The 25,362-nt window shown below is 40.1% G+C and overlaps 1 protein-coding gene across 1 annotated transcript in view; it reads right to left on the bottom strand.

Annotated features, from left to right (window-relative positions):
• Window positions 1-25,362, bottom strand: part of TENM4 (teneurin transmembrane protein 4) — a 589,520-nt gene that overhangs the window by 384,139 nt on the left and 180,019 nt on the right. Inside the window, exon 3 of the mRNA XM_041483687.1 lies at window positions 7,294-7,376. The gene's annotated coding sequence lies outside the window, so the exon portion shown is untranslated. The remainder of the gene's footprint in view (window positions 1-7,293; window positions 7,377-25,362) is intronic.

The raw sequence follows: 25,362 nt of genomic DNA, 5'->3' as shown, positions 1-25,362 counted from the left end.
AGAGGCTGCTCTGAGAGCAGTGGAGCAGGATGAGCAAATCCCTGTCTTGCAGCACAAACATGAAACCTGCAGGGAGACAGCTGCAGTGGAAAGGATTGAAATTAATGTCAAGCAATAGATGAGATTTCGGTGGAGATTTTGATGAGATTTACTGCTGAAAATGTTTTCCCTGGCAAATGTCACATCATTAAAATTTAAAAAAACCACCCACAATAGAATTAAGAAAATAAAGAAAAACTCAAAAACACTGTCCTGATAAATGTCAGCTTGAAACTCAGTCCTCAGGCTCTCAGGGTCAAAGATGGTCTTCTTTATAAGGAAGTGTGCAGAAGTGATAAAATGTCCTTTCAGGTCCTTTCACCTCATCAGGTCCATCATCTAAGATTCCAGAGCACATGTTTTACGGACAGTAAGGACATTTTGCCAACATCTCTCAGGGCGTGGCTGAGTCTAACTGGGAACAGGCCTTGGAGCAAATTCTGCATCTGAGCACTTCCCAGCAGAGCCACAGCATTTATACACAGTCAATATGGATGAATTAAGATCCTGTAAATATAAACAGTGTATTTGGCATTTGCCTGTTGAAGAAGCTCTTTGGGGATCCTCTTCTGTGGTGTCCTTGATGGGCCAGCCAGAAGAATTATTCCTTAATGCCTGGTAATTACACATGAAAGTGCCAGTTCCCTGCCACAGATAGCAAAAAGTGAGGATTGCAAGTGAATTGTGTGTTTGCCTCAAACAGGACAGCAACTCTGCATGAGGCTGGCCAAGCTAATTTTTATTTTCTCAAAAGGGCTGAATGGTCTGTAGGTCTGAGTGCATGCCTCAGGCATGCACCCGCCTGCCCCTCCCCTTAAGTACGTTGCATTTAGCAATCCTTGAAGAAAACAAATTGTTTTCATCATGCAGGGATGAACAATCCTCCTCAAGCCAGATGTCCAGCTCAGAAAAACATTTCTCCAGCCTTTGGATTCTCTGTACTTGGGCTGCTGCTCTCATAAGCACTTTTATTTGTTGGTCCAGCTAGATTTGGAAGATCCTTGTGAACATGGTTGCATGGAACTTGTCCTTTCTGAGCTGGACTGTAATTCAGAGATGCTGATTTCTTTACTAAAACCCAGTGTAGTTATCTTTACCAAAAATGCCATGTTAGGTTAATATACTGGCAATATACCAACAGTGTAAGGGTTACCTACATACATATTATTTTTATATATTGCTAATATTACTAGCACTACATGTGTTCAGGATGGTAGTTTCAGCTCAGTCAGATTAGTCCATTCCTGCTAACAGGTTAAGTCTGATAAAATAAAGAACTTATGTCTCTGCCTAGACCAGGTAAGAGCTGTGTCTGCTTGGCATTCAACACAAGAAAATAAACTATTCAAAAATTAGCAATAGAGCAAAAAAAGAGACCACTCTACTTCTAAGGCACTAAACCTTACCAAATCGATGACTGTTCATTATTATGAGAGGTAACACTATGCTGCCATTACTATTAAAATAGAACTGCGGAAGAATCTCACCTGTGGAAGTATATTTAAAATTGTCTTCTGTATTTAAGCCTGTCCTTCAATTTAGGGCTTAACGGGACTCCTTACAGGAGCTAAACACATGCTAAACAGTTTTGCAGCAACAGTACTCAAGGGTGCTTTCTCGTACCAGGTGAAGACAGATCCTGTAACTCACTTTCAATTATTTTTCCATACTTCAGTTGTTTGGATTATCCTGTTGCATGAGAAATGAATGCCCCTACTACCTTTGTTGTTTGTTTTGCCTGACAACATGCAGGGGCTTCTTAACCCTGGTGAGAATGCATACAAAATACAAACTTCCCCAGCAGCAGAGTTGAGGATAGTCTGACACAGTTGCAAAATTAGCATTAAAATGAGATGAAAAAGCTCTGCTTTTTCACACAGAAACAATTCATGCTCTCCCACAAAATGGAAAGGAAGTTTATGTGCCCCAAAGTAAATTTTGCTCCCTCACCCCACTGTCACCTCACCCTAAGTCCATGTCTAATGAGAATCTGTAAATTAAAACAAGCCTAGATTGGGACAGATGGAGCTTTGAAAGCTTTGCCATGAACAAAATGAGTTTAACTCAGCTATCATGAGTGACCAAAAGCTTCTTCCAGTGCCTAAATGGGCTACAAGAAAGCTGGACAGGGATTTTTGACAAGGGTGTGGAGGGCCAGGACAAGGGGAAATCGTTCAGACTGATAGAGGGCAGGGTGAGATTCGGTATCAGGAAGAAATTCTTCACTATGAGAGTAGTGAGGCACTGGCAGAGGTTGTGAAGATGTCACTCCTCCATCCCTGGAGGTGTTCAAGACCAGGCTGGATGGGGCTTTGAGCCACTTGGTCTAGGGGAAGGTGTCCCAACCCATGGCACAGGGTTGGAACTAGACAGTCTTCATTGTCCCTTCCAATCCAAACCATTCTGTTAGTCTATGATTTTATGGTTTTACGAAAAGAAAACTCAGATGAAAATCCCTGGATGCATAGTTGCCTTGACTTCTCAATAAGTTAGCTCTCTGTACCATGGCTGTGGGTGACAAACAAGGGCTTGCTCACAGTCCCCAGGGGTGGCTTGTGGCACTATGGGCTGTGCTGCTCAATCAGGGCTGCAAAGTAAGGGGTGTCAAAGAGCTTTGGCCATGGCACAGTGGGGTTCTGCCCAGCTCTAGGACAATGCCACAGTGCTGTAGGAGCTACACATCTGCTGCAAGGGGAAGGTATGAAGGCAAGGAGAGGGAACTGAGGATGCACAGCTCCCACTGAGGCATCTGTGCTATTTGCAGTCACTGGCTGTGACAGCAGCACACACAAGCTGTGTGGGCCTTTTGCATGGCACTGTTAGATAGGTCTATAAAGTACGTTATGAAATCATCCAGAGATACACAAAGCAGCCCAGAGTGAAACTCTGTAAGATCATAAAACCAGCAAAACTGTGCCAGAACATTGGGACGGCTCAGCCTGTTCATGGAGGTGGGGGTATGGCTAAAAGCTATTGCACTTGCAGGCTGTGGGTTAAGCCTATATCATTATGCTCTCCACACAGCACGTGGTTTTCAGAAGGAAAATGCTATAATATTTTGGTGTATTTGTTAAACCTGCAAGGAGATGAGCAATAAGTATCCCTATTTCTCTGAGATACACTATATCTGCAGCTAAAGGCGGTTCCACTGCTATGAAGTTACCTCTTTTTCCAAACAGTGTAATGATGGGATCTTTGTTATTTCTTTGCTGTTGTGTATCAGTTCTTTGGAGGGTGTGAGATCACATCTCCTGCGTGTCACAACAGGAAGAAAAAAATTGGGCTGAAAATAGATTTCTACAGCAAAGCAAAAGAAAAGCAAAATCTGATGTGTTCAAGAAATGCATCTGCAATTCACTAGCAAATCTAAACAGGGAGAAAATGATTGACAGACACTGTACAAACAGTTCTTGTAATAAACGTTTGAGTTCATACTGGTTTCTACAGCCAGCCCCCACCTGTGGCATACTCCACAGCCAAGTTGTTAATTACAGCCTTCCTGTTGTTTTCCAGTTCCTCCTCTGCTAAATAATGGGAGGAGAAAGGTTTATGGAAACTGATGCACTTGACAACAAAAATAAATAAGCAAATGAATACATAACTAACTAAATAATGAATCTAGTAGTCTCCATGACAAGGCTCTTCTATCATACCTCTGGTACTCTGAGCCAAACTTCAAGGGTTATTCAAGAAAAATGATGATCTGGCACCCCAGAGAATACGAGATAAGTATCAATGCTTAATTAACACTGCATGACATTGATTTGAATAAATAGAACCTTTTAGAAGGATGTCTCTCTATATTGCGGGTTGAAACAAGATGCCTTGTGGGAAGAATGAGAAACTCCCTAGTATTATGTAACATCTCTATGGTTATAGCACCTGGAGGCTTTGCGTGTATCATGAGCCCAATGTGTTAGATGCTGTATAAATATACAGTTGCTAAAGATGCCTATCTTGGATTTGTAGTGTAAACAAGAAGATATGTCACGCAGCTCTGGTGACAGGTTGATCAAGGCTAAGAAGACAGAGGACTCAAGGAAATTTGAAAACACATACACATTGTTTAGCAGTTTCTAATTTGTTGGGACAAGGGGGTTTTTACAAAAACATATTCCCAAAACTTTATCAATATGAAGTGCTTGCAAAAAACAGACATGAGAGTTGCCTTATGGTGTTTAACAGGAAAATAGAAAGGAAGAGAGCACAGGTTGCAGCAGAATAGCATGACAGCCAACAACAATCAGTGTTTTCAATCTGGGTACCAAATGCTAACTACCTAATGCCATTTTTCCTCACCTGAGTAAGAGCAGTCTGATCAGCAATGAGCCACAGTTTCCACTGAGAGATGCAAGAGGACAGCAGCTCCAAAAATCATCCTGTTTCCAGATCAATGTTGGTGGCTCCTGAGAAACACTCTATATACCCTGAGGCATGTAGTTACTTTTAATGAGACAGTAAAATAACAGACTCTGTTATTTGTACTGTGCATATTCATCTTGTGTGTGCATTGAAGAGGGACACAAAGGTGTTTAAAGGGCTGGAGACCTTCTCCTGTGGAGATAGGCTGATGGAGTTGGGGTTGTTCTGCCTGGAGAAGAGAAGGCTACAGGAAGACCTTAGAGCTCCTTCCAGAACCTAAAGGGGGCTACAAGAGAGCTGGAAGAGGGACTTTTTACAATGGAGAGGAAGGACCGGAGGGAATGGCTTCAGACTGGCAGAGGTTAGGTTTAAATTGGGAATTAGGAAAAAATTAGTTCCTGTGAGAGTGGTGAGGCACAGACACAAGCCGCCTGGAGAAGCTGTGACTCCTCCATCACTGGAAGCATTCAAGGCCAGGCTGGATGGGGCTTTGAGCAACCTGGTCTAGTGAAAAGCGTCCTTTCCCATGGAAGGGGGTTTGGAAGGACATGGGCTTTGAGGTCCTTTCCAACCCCAAACATTCTATAATTCCAAGACTTCGCAGATAGTATTGGACCAGCTAGCATGGCATACCTGGGAAGCAGCTCTGGACAGACCCTTTGAGAGGAAAATGTGCCTCATAGCTGGCATGACTGACTCCAATACCCAGCTGGACATAACTGAGGAAAAATTCTGTGATTCCACAACAAACAACTGATTTGGATTCTCTTATTGACTCTTTGACCTTATGTCACTACTCAGATCTCCTGGTAGCAAAAAGGTTATCAAATGCATCATGGCTGTAAAAAACTGCATTTTGCAATGAGTAGCATTTTGTAATGAAAAAGTCTTCAGATTACATTGACAAGTAAGAATTCACCTTCAGTAAAAAGCTATTTAGATGAGTCCTCTGAAATTCTTGTCTCTTAATAGAGAGCTTATCATGTACAGCGACTCCCAGTAATTTGAGAAGTTTCACTTTAGAGATTTCCTCTTCTTTTCCTTACTCCACTCAGTTTTCTGTCACCTCATTATACTGTTACCGCTTACTATGAAACCTTGACTTTGAAAACACTTTTTCTCTTTTTTTCTTTTTCTTTTTCTCTTTTTCTTTCTCTTTGTTTTTTATGCATAGTCATTATCTTGCAGCGAGATCTTTCTCAGGGGTTAACTTTTTGAACTCTTGCTACAGACACAACATTTCAGCTCACACCAGCCCTAATACTTCCCGGCCCATGGCAAGGGGGGATTGGAATTAAATTCTATTTATGGTCTCTTCCAACCCAAACCTTCCTATGATTCTAAGATTATGAGGGAAAAAAAGCAATTTAATAAATGATTTCTCCCTAAGGAGTAAAGAACAAAGTCCAGGACATGACTCGTAGGCAAAATTTTCATGCTTTGGGAACTGCCTCTTCTTTCTTATGCCAGTATCTGTGTAGTGCCAGTGATTAAAGCACTGGTGTTCACTAATCACTTTAATTCTGTCTTGCAAGTACACATAATTCTGCATCAATTTCATTTAAATATCACTTTATATTCATGGCTTTGACTTTTAGAACTCCTCCTACTGTACTTGTAGTTTTAATATTAACAGACATTTCTTTCTCTCCATTCATCAATCATGTCAAGACTTCCCAGGCCGAGGTGAACATTTGCTGCTTCGTTATATGGCAGGAGCCACAGATGCCCCAGCCCTTCAGTTCTAGGTGAAAAGTTCTTAAAGATCATCCCTCAGCAACATTCTCTAAGAAAGTGTGTTTTTATTTGAAAGGTGACTAGACAATCTCCAGTGGTTCCTGCCAACATCAAATATTCGACAATTCTTTGATTCATGCTTCTGCTTCACTACCATTTCCTTGCAATGTTCTGTCTACTGAATAGTCCCAGCTTTGCTTGAGATGTCCCAGCAATGATCTTCAAGCAATCTTTCCTCTTGATCACTGTGGACAATGCCACTACCCTGTCACATGTCTGTAACCTTGATAGCATCTTCAACTCATATTCCTGTCCACTCCAGATGCCACTTCCCAGTTACATTGAAGCTACACACACATTCCAAATATGTTCTGTGTATCATACTTCAGATAACGCCTTTCCTTGCTCTCTACGCATCTAGGTAAATCACTTATCTCGGACATTATCATTGAACATGTCAATTACTGCAGAATCCCTTTCTGTCACTTGCATCACAGAAGTAAATTTGCCCTGATGATATTCCCTGGATAGAAAGGCCATTTTTCCAGATATAGCATTGATTTTCCTTCCCCATTTCTATCAAAACTAGGCTGTCTGCATCCAATCAACCCATGCAGTCATTTTCCATAGTCTATGCACTGGATTTCCAAATGAGTACTTTTGTATTTTCTTTCAGGCTGCTCTCCATAAACACATATAAAATTACCTTGCTGGTGACTTTTTTCCTCTGTAGCAACATCTAAAATTTTCTGACAAGGACTAGGTTGCAGGTGTGCTATTAGCATTACCTGTCATACTGACCAGCACTTTCTTATGACATCCATGGGTCTCCTCTGTCTGTCACTATCCACAGCTTCTTGATTTCTACTAAGATGTAAGTAATTTCATGCAGAGAATGTCTATGTTTCTAGGACACCTGGCATAGCAGAAATGAATCCATGACTGAGACTGTGATGCAAATTATCCTTGTCAGCTAACAAAAATAGACACCAGTCAATAATAGACACGTTCTAGAGAGATTAGTGAAATTCCTCATGACTCCAATTACAGAAATCTCCTCAAGAAACACTACAAATATCATAATTTTATTTTAAACAACAAAACATGATTAAAACATCCCAGGTACTGGAATTAGTACTCACTTTTGGTAGTTGCCTTCTTAGAAATATCTAGGAACAATCCATCAAATGCTTCTTGCAGGATACTGTTTTAACCTAGACGTGTTATTCTCAGTCTACCTGAAAAATACACAGACATAGAAAAAAATCAGTGTTTTGTTCATTGATTTTTAACTTATTTGCTATACAAAAATAAATTTAAACAACTATATACTATTATACAGGGTATCTAAAACATTCATCTATACATACATGGCTCCTGATGTAATATCACATCAGCACTACTAGGGTATGCTTAGTCACCTCATAGAGAGAAATGCGTTAGTTAAATACAAACTAAGATTTTCTGTACAGCACACAGAATTAGATGCCTGTCCTTCACCACCTCTGCAAACACCCATCCCTTTGCCAAAGGAGTAATTCATCAATTCCTCTGCTGGAAGTTCAAGGGTTTCCAGTTAACACAGCAGTTGCTCCTTTCCTCTTCTGTGTTTTCACAAGCTTCGGAAAGCAAAAATAAAAATATTTATTTTTTTATTTATATGGTTATCCCAAATATCTCCTTTCTTAAGTCTTCTCCCTTTGTTAGAGAGAAATGGCTGAGATGTTCCAGAGATGCCTCTTGCTGTTTCGACTCACATCAGTAAACAATATTCTATCTGAGTTGCGTGTGGCATTGAAGAGTCCAAATTTAATGATGCATGTGTCACAAACCTATTACACTACAAGTAGGAGGTTCAAAGAAAGTGTATAGCAGCACTGGGGCTCCTCTTTTGCCTCTCATTAGCTTGTTAGTCTAAAGTCCCTTCTCTTATCTGCTTTCCTTGTCCCAGGGAGACCACGTCCCATATAGACTGGGAAGGTAGAGAACACAGTAAGAGGGTGTGTGTAGTTTCACTGAAAGCCACATTTGCCAGACCCATCAGCTCTCCCAGGCTACCCACTTCATTAGATGCACATCTATTTTACATTCACTCTGGTGCACAAGGTCTTGCAGAATTAAAAAAAATTAAAAATTAGAAGGTTGAGTGATATGGTAGCATACTGTTAGAGGAGTGGGATTCCATGTCTTTCTTTGGCAACTTCTTTCTGCATATATGGTCCAAAACTGCACTGACCTTTCAATCTTGCCAATTGCAAATTAATTTTCAATCCAAGCTGTCTACTGAAAAGGTGCAAAGGTCACCTTTAAATAGCTGCTCTGCTACATTGCCCTTTACTCCATGGTCCACATCCTTTGTCTTCTTCCAATTAATTCTGCTTCTTCAAGAACACTCATTGCTGCTGATTGTGTCCTCGTACAGATTATTCTCCTCCACATGCATTTTTCAGAGCTGCATCTCATTTTGTCATTTCCTGCCTAAGGTTTCTAGTCTCTCTATTTTTGCTGATTTATGCAGCACCTCCCAATTTGGATCATTTGTGATTTTAATTAACATGTACTCTTTTCCTGTCTTCTGGCTAATGAATGAAGATATTTAAAGAAGACTGGACTCAGGACTGCTCCCTGATGTTCCCCCACTAGAAAACTCATGTGATTTAACACATTTTCATTTATTATCTCACTTCACTAATGGCCCTGTGGATGGTTTTTAATCAACATCACGGAGTCCTTATCTAAGCCAATCTGAATTAATTTTGTGAGTATCCTCTCTTGCTGATGCTCACTTCAAATAGAAGAAAACAAAAGCAGAAGAGGCCATCACTCACCAGAATGCTTTTCTGTGAGACCTGGAAATGAGGAGGTAGTGAGAATAAATTGTTCACTTTCCTCTCTCAGGACTCCAGTAGACTTAGGATCCCCTGTCACCGTAATAACTATACTACTCCCGATTTTCAATGTAAGTATTTTAAAACTGTTTGTCAAGGCAGGGAAGTATTATTATTCCCACTTTGGAGAATAAGCTCCAGCACAGAAAATATAAGGAAGTGGTCTGCTCTGCTCCTTTAGCAGTCATGGTTAGAAACTGAGGGTTTAAGGTTGCTCTTGCATTTACACCTGTCTCCTGAAAGTTACTGTGACATGCCCACATGTATCTCTGAGATAACCCATCAAATGCAGCATTGAAATGATTTCATCTCTTAAACGAAAAAACCCAACCAACCAACCAAACCAAATCCAACCAAAACAACACAAACCCCTAAGTGTCAGTACATCCGTATTTATATCATGACCTGAATGCCATTTTGAAAGAACAGGCCCAAATAATCTAAAGTGATTTAGAAAAGGTGAGACTCAGGTATTCAGAACATATAACTGCCTAATCCAGACCACAGGATACAGAAAAAGTCTTATAACAATATCTGTTGGATCTGGTCCTTAAAGTTATTTGGTCATCTCCTTCACACTCAGCTGAGTTTTGAGATATTCCTGAAGTCCTGGAACAAAGTGTTTTCCTTGATGCTATACAGGATATTTATACTGGATTTTAACCAAGATCCACTAAGTCTAAAATGTGGTCCCCACCTAAGAAATTCTTTCCTTTCCTATCAAGAGAATAATTATGTAATATAATGGACATTTCAGCTCCAGTAATTGCTCTATGTTCCCTAAAAAGTAGGGTCCCACTGACTACATGCACAGCATCCTCTACAGTCATCTCCTGATAAACAGTTTTAATGTGGTAATTACATTCCTTTTGGATGAAAATTAAAAACACCTTTCTGCTACAGCAAAAAGGCAGTATAGCATTGATTTATTTATGTGGGTAATTTATGTTCTGGAATATTAATTGATGTTTCTGAATGAGCTCTGAATTATTTTCAAAAATTTTAAGTTTATGTGGTTTTTAATAAAAGGCATCAGGACTTTTTAAAAATGTTGCTATTATCCCCTCTTCCCACCCACCCTCTTTATAAATCAAAACCTGTGGGGGAAAAACAGACAAACAAAACCCTGCCACTCCTATTAGGAAAAAAAAAAAAAAGAATGAAAAAGGACAGGGAGCAAATATTTCCAGAAGCATCAGCAATCATAAAGAAACCAATCGCGCAAGCTAAGAAATTATCTAAGGGAGCGCAGAGGGAGGTAACAATATGAAGAAGGCAATTTAGAAAATATTTTCAGGAGCAAAATTTATAAATACTCATTATATCTTTTAAACACATGTCTAAATTAATGTGTGTTCTTGCTTCTTACTTTCCCATTAATATATTTAGTACAAGAAGATATGTAGGATAAAATATTGTCACCAATATTCTCTTCATATTAGGAAATAATTACACAGTTTTTTCACTCCAAACTTTTAAACATGGCCCAGTTGGAAATGAATTGCCTTTGACTTGCTAAAAATAAGCATGAGAAACTTAATCTAAGTCCATCACCAGTGCAATTTATACTATACACCATTTCTGTAAGGTGTAATTAACAGTGCATTGCTATAATTTATTATTGGTTTAAAAAGCCTGAAAATCAGATCCTTACAGCAAAATTGGAAAATGGGAAGCTATATGCCAGGCATATTATTCTGGCTTATATGAATTCAGTTATTTTACCTTTGGTGCACATCCATCTATCCATACAATGTGAATGCTCCATTGAGAATGATGCTGGGTACTGAACCTTTGGCTCAATATGAAATACGAACTCTGAAGCATAGCTCCAATAATACTTCCATTTGCATTATTATGATTAACATTCCTCTGAATAGGAAGCATCCACTAATATTAATTGCAGAAATAATGAGATTCCAATTGTCATAAATCACTGTGCAGTGTAAAGCAAGCTCTCAGAAAACAGCACAGAAAAACTCTTTTTTGGCATTTTTTTTCTGAGTTCAGTTCAACCTCATTTTAAGCAGGCTTTTTCATTTGTGTCCACTGACAAGACAGTAGTTATGCTTTTCTCTTGATTAACACATTCTTTTCAGTAAGGTCCCAAACAGCTTTCACATGAAAGGTTGAATCCAACAGAGCATGGTTTTTCTCATTAACGACCTAGCATTCACCCACAGGTAATTTATCACACAGATATTCCCTGTCTCACAGGAAGGAGAGTGGCCTTGAAGCCAATGTTCTTGGTCTGATCAGAAGTTTTCTCCACAACAGCTGAAATGAATGCCTTTTCAAAGATGGTGATTGCTGAATTCATTAATTAAGTGAAAATATGGGAGGGGAAAAGATACACCATTTCTCTATTAAAGCACAAGGAGACATTTTGCCTTATTTGAAACAATATCATCACTAAATCTGTATAATCTTATTGAAATTTAATTTATATATTTATATTTGTATCAAGTCCACATTTCCCCTTCACTGCAATTTCTTTCTTACACAGTTAGCAAAACTGTCAATATTCATTGATTCATCAAAGCAAGCAACCCTGACATTTGGTGCATCAGCTTTCATTTGTAACAGGCATACAATGCAATGATTTATTTTGATGTATTACATTGTACCCTAAAGAGCATCCAAAAATAAAAATGCTTTCATTAGAAGTGTTGTGAAAACAAGGCATCTTCATCAGAGACCACACACAAGGAAAGAAAAATTTCTTACCACCTGTGCTCTTTAGTCCAGACTTTTGATGGTTGGATTGCTTTGGAGTTTGCTTGCTTGGGGGTTTTTCAGACATGCTATTTCCAAATGTATCATATATTCAAAAAGCAACTGGAGGGTCTAAAAAGTGTTCAGAGCTGAAAAGAGCAGAGATTTTCCTAGCTGGTGTCCTGCTTTGATTAATTCACAGTAGGTGAGGTGCCCCTGAATTACTGCAGTATCAACTGAGTTCCTAATGACAGTGCCCACCTTGCAAGAAAATGCTTTTCCTGAGATGGCAATTAGTGCCAACCTCAAAGACACCAGAAATGGTCATAAATGGTCTGGCTGCTTGGCTGCCAGCAGGAGGGTGAGGGAAGGTCATGGACATACCCTCACCAAGGACATTCATACTAACTGGCTTTTCTGGCCAAGAACACTTTAGTCCCCATCTTTACTCCTGACTGGAGGACCCACAAAGCAGTTACACATTTTCAAGTAGGAACATGTTCCAGCTGCAAATAATTATTTTAGCAGACATTTACCATTAAGCACAAGTTTAAGTCTCACTGGGGACAGCAGAGCTTCAACATGTGCTTGAAGTCAAGTGTTCCCTCAGAGGGCTGTGGCTGAATGGGGACAGTCTAATGAGCTGGAGACACTTAGGACCAGGAGTAAATACATATATGCCTGCATATACTGGTCTCTGCTGCTTCTGATCGTGTCTGTACTGCACATTTCTCTCCAGCTCCTTTTCCATTATCATTCTGTGCTGTAAGAGATGACGCTGACACGGCGACTAAGTGGAGCAAGGCAGGAAGCGGAGACAGGACAAGCAGAAATGAGCTGAAAATCATCCTCCCAAATGAAGCCCCGCTCACAGGACAACATCTCATTATTTTGTTCCCCCACAGAGAACAGAAAGGCACAGCTGATGTGTTTGGAGATCATAGGCATGTTCCAAAAGGCAGCAAATGAAAGCAGAAGATAATCTATTTGGGTTATGCAGAGCCAAAGGACACCTTTCTGTAAGATGGCATTTTGCTTTGCAGAGACTGAAGCCCAACCACCACCATAACCTTTTCATTCTCTACAACTCCCTGTAAGGAGGTTTTAGCAAGGTGTGCATTGGTCTCTTCTCCCATGTAACAAGCAATAGGACAAGAGGAAATTGTGCCAAATAGTGCCGGGGGGGTTTAGATTGAATATCAGGGAAAATCCCTTCATTGAAAGAGCTGTCAGGCACTAGAACGAGCTGCCCAGGGAAGTGGTTAATTTTGAACTTCATCAGCCAGAATGGTGCCCAGTGGATGTGAATGTCACATCCCAGTCTGTTACAGTTCTGTTGTAAGGGCCATTTCACTGTATTTTGTCTCTTATATTTTCTTTAATTGGTTGGGTTTTATACATTTTTGGTTGTTTTTTTTTTTCCCTTTAAGAAGGGTGAAGTTGTTTTTTAAGTGGCCTATAGAACAGGCTAAAAAAAGGTTGCACAATGGAGGCTTCTCAGAAATAACATAATTTTCTCGGTGTGCAGTAATTTCAAGTGAAAAATTGGATTTCTAGGAAATGATAACACAAGGATGTAGAATGCATCGCAGAAGAATTACATTTTAATGTTCATCAATGAATTGCAGTGCTGTGCTCTTTGCATACAAAGCTCTTTGCATACCAAGCTCTTCTTTCTCACTTGTTGCAAGATCACCTGATATACTTTGTGTGAAAAATTAGCTTTCATGTTCTACTTTTAACTGTGCCATACCTAAGTCTCATTTGCTTGCATATGCTTTGGTCATCAGAAATGTATCCAGCTAACTTCAGTCATCTGCGTAATAGGAGCTAAAGACCTATTGGCTTAGGCTAAGTTACATGTCTAGTTTTGGTTGAATAAGTCTCACCCCAAGCTATGCTTCCTCAGTACAAATGACTAACCACTCCACCAGTCATTAATTTTAATGCTGCACTGACAAAGGCTGAGCAGCATTTCAGTAATGACGCTGTTCAAAATATTGCAATAGACCAAAATAACAAATTTAACTTATTTTATCAAGCCAGGAGAACTCAAGGACAAAACAACCTGCTCTGGCCAACTGGAGCAAAGACACAGGGCATTTCCATCAGCCTGCAATGTTCCAACCTTGATTGAGCTGCTTCAGTTGTTTCACTCATTGAACTTAGATTTCAGGTGGACAAAGAAATTGTATTAAAAGGCAGCAACTTCTCTCTCACAGAGAAATCAGTTCTCTGCTTGCAGAGTTTAAAATTAACACACCATACTATGAGGCACTGGGACATGCTCTCCAGACAAGTTGTGGATTCCTTCTCCTTTGAAGTGTTCCAAGCCAAACTGGATGGGGCTCCGAGCAACCTGGTCTAGAGAAGGGTGTCCCTGCCATGGCAAAGAGGTTGGAACTAGACAATCTTTATGGTTCCTTCCCACCCAGAACATTATAGGATTCAATATCCATCTGATCAAGGCTTGCAAACATTTTAGAAAGCCATCATTCTTGCACATGCGAAACCTTTTTTTTGGATCTTAGTTCGAAATTTGCTTTGACATGCTCATAATCCATATAGCACAATTCAAAGTATTAAAATATGCCTTTTGTGCAATAGCATCGCCAAAATAAATATTTTCCTGGTCTACCATGGAAAAAAAGTCTTCTTTGGCATCTGGATCATTTTTTCAGCTACTCCTTTATCTGTGGGAAAAAGCATTTTTTCTGTTGAGTTCATTTAATAAGTAAAAACATTTCTTCTGGCCTATTTGAACTGCATATTTAAAATGTCATTGTAAAAGAAAGAGTTTTTGTATTGCCTAGAAAAGTATCACAGTATGTTGCCGAGTTCACAGCAGATGTTTCTGTAATTGTTCCTTGATTCTGTAGCGGCTTCAGGTCTTTCAGCAGAGCCTTGACCAGCAATAAAATGTAATTTGACCATCAATACACTTTTCGTTAAAGCTGTTAAATGGAAGGAATAGTCTCCCCCTTTATCCGTCACTGATCTAATCCAAAACCCTTCCAAAGCTTTCAAAGGATGGGTAATTGCTGCCCCCATTTTTTTTGCCAGAGGGTAGGTAAGCTGACATTGAGAAGTTTAAAGGAGCACAGCTATTGAGCTCAAGGATGGAAAACTTGACTATAATAAAGGCTGGAAATTGTGGACTAAGCTATATGGATCCCATGTTTCTTGTAAACTATGAATACTGCTGCATCTCACCTTACAGATCCAATCTGGTCATTTTGTAAGTAATTTGTACGTCTGAACTGTGACATCCTCTGGCTTGGAAGTACTGAAGAAAAGTGAGAATTCCTTGCAAAGTTTTTGTGCCACTTGCCACTGATAGTACTTTTGCCTCAAAAAATCCACTGAAAAATCTGTCTTAGCAGATTTCTTAAGGGTAGAATACAAAATATGCAACACCAATGATTTACAAGATGTACTAAGTGAAAGCTCTTAGTATAACCATTTCATCAAATAAATGGTATCTGAAATGGACAATAATAATATTTGAACATATTTTTAAAAGCTGTTTTCTCAGAAATTAAAAGAATTATATAACTTCTAGAGTGGACCTACAGGTAATGGATTAGATAGTTGCGTTAATAAGAACAATACAATGTGAACAGAGGGCAAGAACACTGCTCCTGAATCTCAATGCTTCTGTGTTGGGAGGCTGTGCTCCTTGCCCTTGACTCCTCCCCTCCTGGTGCTGTAACACTGCCGGGGAGGGTGTTGAGAAAGGGAAACACCCCTAGTGGATCATGTAGGGACTTCTGATTCCTTCTCCTGTGCCTCTTCCTCTATGTGATCACGCCTCAAGATTCAACAGCCTAAAGGAGTATGGGCAGTGGTTTACCTGGGTCTGACCAAGGCCAGGTTGGATGTCCTGGGACATCCCAAATGATTCAAACCTTTAATTCATCAGAGAATACATCCATAGCTGTATCCTACCTCTGCAGCCCACAACAGGTTATGTCTACCCTGTTGCTGCGTGCTTGGTAGGCTGTCCTGCTGGCCCTCATGCTGAGATGCCCTCTCTGGAAACCATGGAAGAATCCACCTCCTTTATTTAGGCAGTGCATTGACATTTGAATGGTTTTAATGGGGGATCCCTACTGCAAGAGAGAAATCAAAGTTAGCGCTATGGAAAGGTTTTCATTTGTGATGACAGGAGAAGTCTGTGGCCTCTGAATGCCCTTTGCTCCCTACTTTGCCTGTTCTGAAAACCCAGGGTGAATAATTTAGATACTTCTAGAAAACCCCAACAATGAGGTGGTATTAAAGAAGGTCAAAGCAGACACTTTTATTTATGTGGCTGGACACACACACACACACACACACACAAATGTATCTACATATATGTACATACAGACCCGCACATATATATGCACGTAGTGAAATTTTCTGTTCTCCAAATAACTGCAAATAGCACATGAGGGATGAACAGGTGGAGCTAGATTGGTATATTGTACTGTACTGTAGTGACTCAGCACAGGAGCATTTAATTTCCTCCCAGAGCCAAGATGTCTCTCCTTCTCAACTGGAAAGGCTGGAGTGGCTGAGCTGCCTTTGTTTCTTACTGAGTACCTATGATGATACCTTGTAAGGAAGATACTGTGGATAAGAACTGCAGCATTTTTCTTAATTTCTCTTAAAATAAATAAAAAATGGGCATTCAGAAGAACTCAAACTTCACAATATTGACACCCAAATGCAAAAATCCCACTCAGTTCCTGTGCCATGAGAAAAGCCCCATCACTAACCCACAATTTAGGCCTTCTTTCTATTTAGCCCCTTAACTAAACAGGAGCGCACATTTTTTCATGTGCTGGGACAGCAAGAAGGAACCTGTTTAATGAAATGCCATAACAGCCCCTCCACCTGACTTGTAACAAGTATCTTTTACAGCTGTGTTTTGTACCAGGAAAAATTCACTGAATTCAGGAATAATTCAGTTCACTGAATTATTTTTTATAATCAGCCTTACTACCATCCCTGTCCAGCTAACAGTTTGTATAAAAATAATATTTCTGCTTCTACAGAAAATTTGTAATTCTCTAATGGTGAAAGCCCCCCTATCCAGGCTACCTCTCAGGACAATATGTTGTACAAATGACATTAAGTTTTGACTTCAGCTATTTTTCCTCATTTAATTAGCAAGGAGAGTGTCAAGCTAATGTTATCATCTCGAGTAAATTGATGGGATCTTTCCCCACACAGAGAAGTTGAATAAAAGCAGAGGATCCTCATGCATCCCTCCTGCTCAGCTCCCAGGACTATATCCCTCCTGCTGCTGTGTAGTGTAGATTGGCATTTTACCTCTTATCAATACATCTCCATCATTCTGAATGAGAATGACGATCCTTCAGACCTGGTTTTGTAAAGCAAACCTATATCCATTGGAGCAATTAGTCCCCCGCTGTGAGTTTAGACACGCCAGCTCCACTGCAGCTGCTGTCTGTTGCCAGCACTAAATTCTCCTCAGTAGTGGATCAACGTGTTTAAACACTTTGATCTTCTTTATCTCAGCCAGGAGATTTGAAAGCCTCCTGGTTAAACAAGTTTTCTTTCGGGTGAAACTCCATCTCATCCACCATTTCAGTGCTGACCCGAAACATTTGTGCTTTATTTACTGGAGAGGCATCGTCTTTTGAAATGGCTTCTCACATCCTCTCAGGAAGACTTTTTTTTCATTCCCCCTAACACTGAGCTTAAGTAACGGTACTTCAAACAGCAAATAAGAGGCACAAAGGGGACTCAGTCTTCTACGCAGCAATTCAAAACCATCTTAATCTCCATCACGCACTTTCTGATTTTCTTTTTAATCTCCCACAGCACAGTGTGCACCAAGCACAGCTGAGAACTTGCTATTTAAGCTGCCTTATTACTGTTACACTACGAAAGCTTAACTCCTGTTTGGAATAGATGAGCATAAATGAACAAATGCAAGGGGACAGGCATCTTTGATGTGGGTACAGCAGAGTAGATGATGGGATATAAGAAATAGTGTCAGGTTGAGGTTTATTCTGTTTTCTCATTTCACAAGCAGCCACAAGTGAACTATTAGTGATGTTAAACTGCTGAGCAGGGAAAAACATGGGGTGACTGTTAGGCTTATTCCTCCAGCCACTGCAGAATTCCTGATTTTCCTAGCCAAACTAAGTCTTTCCCTCTTTGCACATCATAGGGTTGATACAGCTGTGAATAGGGAATCCAAATCAAATCTCATTAATGAAATTACTTACCTGAGTTTTGGATTGTAGATTGATTTACCACCAAACTGACTAAATTTATTCTCATATAAAATGTTACCTCCTGTGATACAAACAAGAGTTACACTGCTTGTAAAGCTGATGGAAAGAGGCAAAGAACAAACCTTAATGCAGCCTTTCGGTACTTAAAAGTGGCTTATAAGAAAGATGGGGACAGAGTTGAGTAAGGCCTGCCGTAAGAGGACAAGGGGTAATGGATCTAAATTAAAAATGGGTAGATGTAGAGTAGATAGAAAGAAGTTTTTACAGTGAGGGTGGTGAGACAGTGGCACAGGTTGCCCACACAGGTGGGGGATGCCTCATCCTTAGAAACATTACAGGTCAGGACAGCAAGGCTCTGACCAACCTTGTGTAGTGGAAGGTGGGTAGAATTAGATGACTGTTAAAGGTCCCTTCCAACCCAAACCACTCTGTGATTCAGTGATTCCAGAAGGAGCCCAGAGAGTTTTACTGATATTAAAACTTTCTGAATGTTAGGATCATATTAAAAGGGCTGTGCTCTTATCAAAATACTTGCTCAGAAATGCAGACAAAGCATTTTCCTTCACCCCAGTATCTGGTGCTGGCAGTGACACAGAAATAACAGAATAATTAGAATAAACAGCATAATTAGAGACTTGGCGCTTTTTTTCATAAGGGCTTGCTCCCTAGGCATGATTTTAATACCACAGACAATCAGAAGAGTTGACAGAGAGACAGATAACTGAGTCAAAACTTATGTGAATTTTGTTTCTGCTGCAGTTTGAGTGCTCCCACCCTGCACCAGCTGGTTTTATTACACAGGTGGATGGAATGTGTTCTGCTCCATTTCCAAGGGAGCCACACAAGCCTAGCATAAATCAGTCAGCGAGTACCTTGAACCACACATATTAGGAATGTAAGCAAGAGGAATTCCAAAATGGAGCATGTTTAGACAAAGAGGCAATTATGGCATGGAGAGGAAAGGAGTGTAAAAATTTCATCTGGAATCAGGGATGGAGCACAGTAGCACAAAGAGGTGGAAAGTCTGATTCTTTATTTATATAGCCTCATAAATGGGGTGATTTTAATCCCCTGCATATGATATAGCAATATCTATTAGAAGTGAATATCACAGACTGATTCCCAAAGAGGATTTAACAGACTGGTCTTACAATATCCACACAGTTCAATGAGCCAGATTCAAGTCTCATTTACAAAGAGTCTGCCCAGGTGTGCTTTTATGGACATTGGAGTTACGCAGAATGGAGGCAAATGATACATAAATGTCGTGGGTTTGCACGGCAGACATAGGAGGGGTGAACAGAGCAGCTCGTGTCGCTGCATGCGGCAAGCTTGACCATAAAAATGCATTCCCAGTGGGTCAGCACCTGTTTAGATAAATGGTTTACTTGAAATACACAATGCAGGAGAGCTCGCTCATTTATCCATATGGCACTAACACGAATTGCCAGCTGTGGCCAGTCGTCCAATATGTTCTCTCTCCATCTATGACATATGAAACCATATGGAATCATCTATCCATTAGGAAGAGATCATTTTCAGACAGGAAGGTTTTCTGACACAATTATTAGCTGTGGCATTCTTGACCAGGAACAGGCCAAAACAGACAGGAAACAAAAAGAGGCTTATGCTGTCTTAAAGGTCATGTGAAGAATTTTCTGGTTTTAAATCATCTTTAAAGCTCCTCTTTTTTTTTTTTTTTTCCTTTCTTTAAAGAGTGCCTTTTATCTCAGCTTAATGTCATTCTGCTGCATGAGATACCTTTCTCTTCACCCATTTCTGCAGAGAGTGACCATGGCACAGGAGGCTACTGGTTTCCTTGGAGCTTGGGTTTGATTTGGGCCAGCAGGCAGGTACATGACTTGCTGGAAACAGCCTCTTTTAGGAGCAACTGTTGAACACCATGTTCAGTAAATAAGGAGTCCCAAAACTGTGACTCAAATGTACTTTGTTGCCAAGTGTCCTTGTCTATACAATGTAGACTTTGCTCTGAACTAATGCTATATACTGTATATCAGCATAAAATCAAAGGAAAACAGTGTCAAAACAGAGTCACTGGCTGAATTCAATAATATCTTTATTGAGACAGAAAATCCTATTAAGGCAGTTTGCCTGCTCTGAATCTGGAATAACTCAATTACTCTTGATTTGCACCAATGCAAATGAGATGAGAATCTGCCCCCAGAACACTTGCTAGCTATGCTCATTGACATGATCAGAAGTACAGCGTTCCCTATAATCAGCCTTGGTTTACCTCTAATGGATATAAGCAGAGACAAGAGCCTCAGGCATTTCAGGCTGTGGAGTGAATAGCTGATCCCTGTCTGCCTGTAGAGTATGCAGATTATGTATGGAGTATTGGAGAAACTTATTTTGGAAATTAAGCAGCCCCCAAATGACTCTGAAATCCAGAAATATTTCTTAACAGCAGCACTTACAGATGGAGGACCTCTCCTCCCATACGCATTGTATCTCACCTAACCCAGCAGAAACCTTCTGAGTTAAATCAGCATGCAATGAAAATAAGCTCTGACCTGTGGTACAGCCCAGACTATCCATGCAAGAGAAAGAAATAATAATTACCACTAACTTTAAAACTAAATTGGAAGTTAAAAGTCCTTTGATCTAGCACCCTGGTACTTGAAACAAGGTTTGGGCTCTTACTTCCAGTGATTACAGATAGACCAGTTCACAGACACTTCAAAACTCAGTTATGCCAAGTACAGACCCAACAGATTATGGCAAACACAGGTAAAATTTTGTAAAATGATTAGTTACTGTCTTCTGGTCAACACACCAGGGGTCCATATACTTTTCTTCCCCTTCCTGTTTTATAGAAGTTGAGGAGATAGATCTTTTGAAAGGATTTGGATCTGGGTAGCAAGTTTTGTGCTATCCTGCTAACAGTGTCATATGTATCCTGAAAGAGAGAGATAGACAGCTGCTTGTCATACCACCACAGGCCACAGTTAGGGAAGTAAATGGGAAGCTGGGATGAAGACAAAATATATATATATATATCTTTGTAATCTATCTATTTGACGGTTATCAGAACACAGTAAGAAACACCAACCAAGAATCTTTGCAAGCAGTCTAGAAGCTACTCACACCATAACAAGGCAATTTAATGTGCAGTAAGTGAAGATTTCAGGCAAATTTTTCCTGGCTAGATGGTCATATGCAGAAGATGACCACAACAAACACAGTAAGTGAGATTTCATATAAAACACTTCAGAGTATTTTAGGCATCTATTTACAAGCAACACAAAGCACCTAAAATCAGGAACCTAAACCTTCTGCTACTTAATGCAGAAATTTCCAGATAAGGAAACACTTAAAATTAGTATTTAACTAACAGATGGCACAGATAGCCCAGTAACTGTCCACTTTGCTGACAAAACAAGGATTCAATGACTCAGTCTTACCTAGAGACAGCACTAACTGGGAAGCAAGATACACAGATTTGTTTCCTGTCTATATGGAATGAGCTCCATACATTACTATTTCCAGGGACATTAGCCCACAGTTTTCCAGTCCTTTTCTGACACTCCAGTTCAGATAATAAAGGATGTTGTTGACCATCTACTAGTCACAAGCAATTGTTCCAGCACTTCTCTCTTTTTCACATGACCAGGGACACTTGTGATGAATTTGATAGTCATGAGATGTTTCTGAATAACTAGGTTTTTTTCCCAAGCTACGATAATATTGAGCAGCACTGGCATATTGGCATCTCAGGAGGTTTCTAGTATTCAAGCTTGAAGGTTGTGATCCCAGTTCTTTTTGCAATCACTTATTTTTGTGACATCATGACAATTGTTCTCCCACTGATGATTTGCCTTTCTTTGGTCCTTTAACTGCTTATATTTGACATGTCTTCATCATGCATACCTGACATATTTTAAAACATCACATGCAAGCATCTCACCAGAGGAGCAGTTTTGCTCAATGCCATGTCATGCCATGCCTTAGTAGTTCAACCCATTGTTTTCCCAGCTTTAAATCCATACCAGTGATTTTCTCACTCATATTTGTCACTCACTGCCAGCCGTGAAGTCAACACCTCACTTCAGTTCTGACATGTATATATCTACTTTAGGCTAAAATTTGTATCAAAATGCTTCTTAAATCTACTAGTGTATTGGTTAGGACTGTTCAGATCACAGTCAATCAGGAAGTGATAAAACAAGATAATTCATATGCTTTAATGCATTTTAATGCACAGACAGGGTGTTTAAAACACACAGATCCATAGAAATATTCCACATAGCCACCAAAGGTTTATAAATTAGCATTTGCTGCTTTTATAACTTCATTTAACCAAAACATCCTAGAAATTCAGCACTATTTAGAGGTTGCTGTTCCAACCCAATGTATTTGCTGGGAATTCATAGGACTACTTGCTTTGTTCAGTCTTTTTCTGATTCTACACCCACTACAAATGAGTACTACACCATTGGTGCCAACTGAAAGAGTATTCTGAGAACATGGATAGTAACAGAATTTATCTCAAGCACAAAGCTTTGTGGATATATAAAACATTAACAAAGCCTACATGCTGCACAGACCATGCTGCTAATCTTGAGTAATAATCTCTTGTTTAAAAAAGTTGCCTTCCCACTTATAGGAGCAACAAGCTCCTGAGCTGCCAACAGCTGACTTCAAAGCCATTGCACTAAAATCTGGAGAAAGAGTCATCAGAAGTTGTCTGATTTAATATTTGTCACACTTAACCTTTAAAAAAATCTTCCAGGTACATTTATTCTCACAATTTTTTTAACATCTCTGGTCACAAGTCAAAGCCAACTTCCCAAACGTGGCAGAAAATATATCAAACTGTAACAGGGCCTAAATTCCTTCTTCTATCTATTTTATTTAGTGATTGGGAAGAAGGTGCCCAAGACACTCTACAAGGCGGATCCGAATGGAAGTGCTCTTTCAGGCTGCAAAACTAAAGATTCCAGCCAGCTACTCTTTGAGAAACCCCTGGCACATTTACACCCCGGAGCTGCAAACAACAAACCAGACCTTTAGACAGGTGGGGTGTAGCTAGAATTACTCCTGCTTTTCATTAACTTCAGTAGACATGCATTGACACTGACACGGAATTAGTGTGAAGAGTAGTTTGTCTCTAACTGTAAAAGGCCAATGCCATCCAGATTCAGGGATGATACCTGCATCTTGTCCATCACCATCATTCAACAGAATTATGACTCATCTATGCCTCCTATTCCTTTCCCACTTATCTACTCAGATGTGATGCCTTCTGGGATGGGGTTTGTCTTACATGCATTTAGCTGTGGACTGATGTTGCCTGAAACTACAGCAGCATCCAACTGCTGTGGCTGTATTGAAATACAAATACTCAAAAAACGAGCAAAATGTCTACACCTAAGTAATATCTTTTCTGTGTGGGAAAGAGAATAAGCTGCAAAAGTCAAAGTCAGGTCTGCTGTGATGCAGTACTATGGTGTGTAACAGTACAGTTATTTTAGTAGAATATTTATATTCTCAGAAGACATAGTTATACTGCTAAAAAATTCCAGTCTGTGCTGGAGTAGAATCTCTCGCAATGCTGCTGCAATCTCGGCTGGTACCTGTGGATTTTACTGCAATGAAAATAATGAATAATAAAAAGTAATAATTGAATGTGAACTGCGTGCACTGGGCTGTCATGTGTCGGCAATACAAACGACTTGCAGAAATTCTTCCTGCTCCTCTGTATTCTGCTCTTGGTGACAAGCTCTTTGTCAACTTTTCCTTCACTGTTAGCAATGAAAATGTGCATGTGTGGCAGCCAGTAACTCAAGCTTCCCATGGGGACAGTTAATTCTCTGCTCCTTGGTCCTGTGCTCATTTCCCTCAGTCACTTTTCCCCTATGGATCCAGTAACAGAGCAGAAAACGTGCCGGAAAGAGAATGAGAGCAATAATTAACCACAAGGAATGAAGGAATGGGACTGCTTAGAAAGCGTAAGAAGCACTGGCATGTCAAACAGCAAAACATCACTGCTTAATGGTTTAAACAAGGAACATGAAAGCCTTGCTCTTTCCTTTCCAGTGACACAGGAGTCTCCCTATCCACAGAAATATCTCTCTGTTAAAGGATAACATTAAACAATCCAATCTTTAATAAGCCACTGGAAACCCAGAGGCACAAGACAGACCGCCTTTGTTTATCACAGACCTTATATGCTCAGAGGTCTTCAGATGAATGAGGTGCCAGACAGCAGTCTGGGGGGACTGGGGGTATTAACTCAACACCCTCCATCAGCTTCACAAAACCATCCCTCCACTCAGACCCCACCCTGCCTTTCCCACACTGGCTGAGGATAATGATGAAATTATTCCAAAACTATAGAGTCTAAAATAAATTTTCTTTTATATGAAAGTCAGATTTTATGCCATATATTTATACTTTACGCCACATATTTACAGGATCCACATCCAGAGAAAAAAATAATCTTAGCATTTATGACTTCAACTGCAAAACTCCAAAGGAGTTACTCACTTGCCTCAGTAGGGCCTTCTAGCTCTGATTCAGATCTCCTGGGGTATCCCACAGCTTGTTGCCCATCTCATGTCCACTTTTTACAACATCTTGTGGCATCTCATATAGCAGTGAACGCCTGTGTCAGGCACCTGAGCTCTTCAGTATATTCCAGGCTACAGTTTTACCCCAAGGCTAGTTTGTGGTGAGATAGCAGAGTTTGCAGAAAGTTTCCTTTTCTTGCTTGGATCACACTGGCAATTAGTCCTTGGAGAAAAAAACACTGCAGAGGCAGGACGAACATGTGAACAGCACAGAGCTTATTTCCTCTCTGGCTGGCACGGGGAGCAGATAGAGCCTTTAAACAGCAAGCGTCAGAAGAAAAACTCTTAGGTCTGGATGTCAGGTCTTAAATTTTTTCTTACTTGTAGGCTGAAAATTCAGAACTGTTACCTGTTAAATAGGGATTTGCCTAATGCCTCATATAAAGCTTACTGAGTTCTGCTCTAATGCCAGTTCTACACCTGCGTAACAGTGTTGGCTTCCACATTTACAGCACTGGGGCACCAGCTCTACCTAATTTAATTGCAAACATTAGATCAAGCTGCAGAAATGCACTTTCAAAAATTGGGATCTTTGAAGATCCATCCAAATCCTTGATCAACACAAAGCAATCACAAGCTACCCGTTTCATGTTTCTCTTTCAACACCAAACTAACATGTATGGGAAAAAAATGAGGCTTGTGCACTGTTCATGAAGGCTCGGCAGGCAGGTTTTGCCAAGACCTTTTTTCACATCCAGCTCCAAGTGCAGCCACCTGGGAGCCACTTGACTCCCAGGCTTGGTGGAAGTCATGGCAACTTCCCAGCACCTCATATGA

The sequence above is a fragment of the Pyrgilauda ruficollis genome, unplaced genomic scaffold, assembly GCF_017590135.1.
Source record: "Pyrgilauda ruficollis isolate IOZ18807 unplaced genomic scaffold, ASM1759013v1 scaffold60, whole genome shotgun sequence".
Classification (NCBI taxonomy): domain Eukaryota; kingdom Metazoa; phylum Chordata; class Aves; order Passeriformes; family Passeridae; genus Pyrgilauda; species Pyrgilauda ruficollis.
Note: the sequence above shows the minus strand (reverse complement) of the source record. Positions and strands in the feature narration are given on the sequence as shown.